The following is a 2940-nucleotide window of genomic DNA, read 5'->3' as shown; positions in this document are numbered from 1 at the left end:
GGTGGCTCGGGAGGGCGGCAGGGAGAGCACCTGGGGCAGGGGTCCGGGCCTTATATGGCCCAGTGGAACTGGCAGAGGCGGGAGAGGAGTGGAGGGGAGGGGCGGGGGTGGGTGGGTGGGGCGTTTCCAGGTTATCAAGAAAACAGCTGTGGGGGCTCCTGTGGTGCCACCTGGGAAATATTGATTCACGTTATCTGCGGTTTATCTTTTTATTGAGCTCTCCTGGGGATGCCTCAGCACCCAGTTCCAGCACACGCCCTCCCAGCTGCAGGCAGGACCGGGCCCAGTGAGGTCCTGGGCCTCCACGCCCCGGCAGGCTCCTGCCCCTCCTGGCCCCAGCCCACCCTGCCAGCATCCCGGCAGAACCAGGGCTGAATGAGGCCCTCCCCCAACAGGGGTCCCAGTCAGGACCACGGCCATGTCTGCTCCCCTCTCCTACTCTGGTACCCCGGGCCTCCCCACGAGGGGCCCAAGCCCCCCAAGCCAGGGAACAAGTGGGCTCCTGGGAGGTCCAGGGGCTGTCCCATCTCCCTGTGGACTCAGTTCCTGGGCCCGTTTCGGCCAGCAGCTTGAAGTCAGGCTCCCAGCTCCCGCACACCTTCTAATCCCTTCGTGTTCCCAGGCTGAGCCAGTCTCTGGAATTACCTGTAATTAGAACTTGGGAAGCCCAGCCAGGAAACGCGTAACTGAAGCACATCCTCTGGGGCCCAGGAGGCCGGGATGAAGGCTGGGAGTAGACACCCCTGCGGGGAGTATGGCCCAGACACAGGCCCAGGCTGGCAGCCACCCCTGCAGGTCCAAAAGCCCATCTTTGGGGAAACATGAGGAGAACCGATGCTCAGACTCACAAATTATACCCCAGTTGTCCCCGAGCTTCAGGGACAAGGGGGGAGGGACCCTCTTAACCACTGAAATGCTGGGCTAGGAGGATGTCCTGCTTCCCTGACCCAGCTCCCCTCACAGGGACTGACCGGGACCAGGTGCCCCTTGGCTTGCCACCTCCTGGTGGGCCCTTCTTCTGCACCACACCACAGGGGCAAGAAGCCTGCTCACACCACCTGACCACTCCTTGCAGGGCCCATGGAGGGGCCAGTGCCCTGGAGGATAACCGGGGCCAAGGGCACAAAGCCTGCCATTCCCAGGGAGCCTGGGATGAAGCTCCTCCCATCCCACTGTGCCACCAGCCCCAGGCCTAGGAACTGTCACCTGTGCAGGAACCCAGGGCTCCAGGCACGAGCATGTGGCCTGAGCCAGGAGCAGCAGGGATTAGGAAACCAGAGCCAGAGGGGCCAGCGGGCCCATTGTGCCACTTCCCTGTGGGGCCGAACAGTCTGGCACTGAGCCCTGAGGAAACCCAGGACAGGGGGCCCCCTCACAGCCCCTAGAGGCAGTGATTTTCCATGACAGGCTTCCTCTGTCCTGGTGGGATTCAGAGAAATCCTGGCCCAACACTAGACACCCAGCCCAGCCCCTCCTGCCCTGAGTATGAGAGGCAGGAGACCTCCCCAGGAACTGAGAAGTTGGGGTCCTCCCCCAGGATGGAGAAAGTGGGGTCCTCCACTGGGATGGAGGAGGTGGGAGTCCTCTACTGAGTCTGAAAAGGTGAGGTTCTCCCCTGGGAACAGAGGAGGTAGGGTCCTCCCCTGGGATGGAGGAGGTGGGATCCTCTCCTGGAACTAAGAAGGGGGGTCCTCCACTGGGATGGAGAAGGTGGGAGTCCTCTACTGAGTCTGAGAAGGTGAGGTCCTCCCCTGGGAACAGAGGAGGTAGGGTCCTCCCCTGGGATGGAGGAGGTGGGAGTCCTCTGCTGGGGTCTGAGAAGGTGGAGTCCTCCCCTGGAACTAAGAAGGGGGGTCCTCCCCTGGAATGGAGAAAGTGGGATCCTACCCTGGGACTGAAAAGGTGGGGTTCTCCCCTAGGATGGAGAAGGTGGGGTTCTCTCCTGGGATGGAGAAGGTGGGGTCCTCCCCTGCAATGGAGAAGGTGGGAGTCCTCTACTGAGTCTAAGGAGGTAAGGTCCTCCCCTGGGACAGAGAAGATGGGGTCCTCCCCTGGGATGGAGGATGTGGGAGTCCTCTACTGGGGTCTGAGAAGGTGGGGTCCTCTCCTGGGACAGAGAAGATGGGGTCCTCCCCTGGGATGGAGGATGTGGGAGTCCTCTACTGGGGTCTGAGAAGGTGGGGTCCTCTCCTGGGACAGAGAAGATGGGGTCCTCCCCTGGGATGGAGGATGTGGGAGTCCTCTACTGGGGTCTGAGAAGGTGCGGTCCTCCCCTGGAACTGAGAAGGTGGGGTCCTCCCCTGCGATGGAGAAGGTGGGAGTCCTCTACTGGATGGAGGAGGTGGAGTCCTCCCCTGGGACTGAGAAGGTGGGGTTCTCCCATGGGGACAGAGAAAGTGGGGTCCTCCCCTGCAATGAAGGAGGTGGGAGAAGTCTGAGAAGGGCAGCCCTATATCTGCTATGTGAGGGGCAGCAGTGCTGACCTGAGGCTCAGAGGTGTGACCCTAACACTCCTGGCCCAGGGGCAGGGTCTCAGGGACCCCAGAAGAGAGGTGACACCAGGCTGCATGGGGCGGCAGTTCAGAGCCTTCAGAAGGCGGTGGTGAGCCCTCTGTCAGGCTGGGGTGACCGGCATCGCCCCACAACCCCCAGCAGAGTAGAGTCTGGGATGGCTTCCCATGCTCAGTGCCACCTTCAGATCCCTGGGCAGTCCCCAAGGCCGGCTGGGCTTTGTCGCTGTGACCGTGGGGCCCCTTACAGGTGAGTCAGTGGGGCGCAGGCTCTGCTAAATAGAGAACAGAATGCCCGACTAGGGCCGCAGAAGCCTGGTGCTTGGACACACACAGGCCCCTGTCACCTTGTCCACGAGGACAGATGTGGGAAGAGGACTGTCTGCCCCAGAAGTGTCCCCTGTACAGCTGGAGCCTGTCCTGCCCCTGG

This window comes from Nyctereutes procyonoides, unplaced genomic scaffold (genome assembly GCF_905146905.1).
Source record: "Nyctereutes procyonoides isolate TBG_1078 unplaced genomic scaffold, NYPRO_anot_genome, whole genome shotgun sequence".
NCBI lineage: Eukaryota > Metazoa > Chordata > Mammalia > Carnivora > Canidae > Nyctereutes > Nyctereutes procyonoides.
This window is presented reverse-complemented; position numbering follows the sequence as displayed.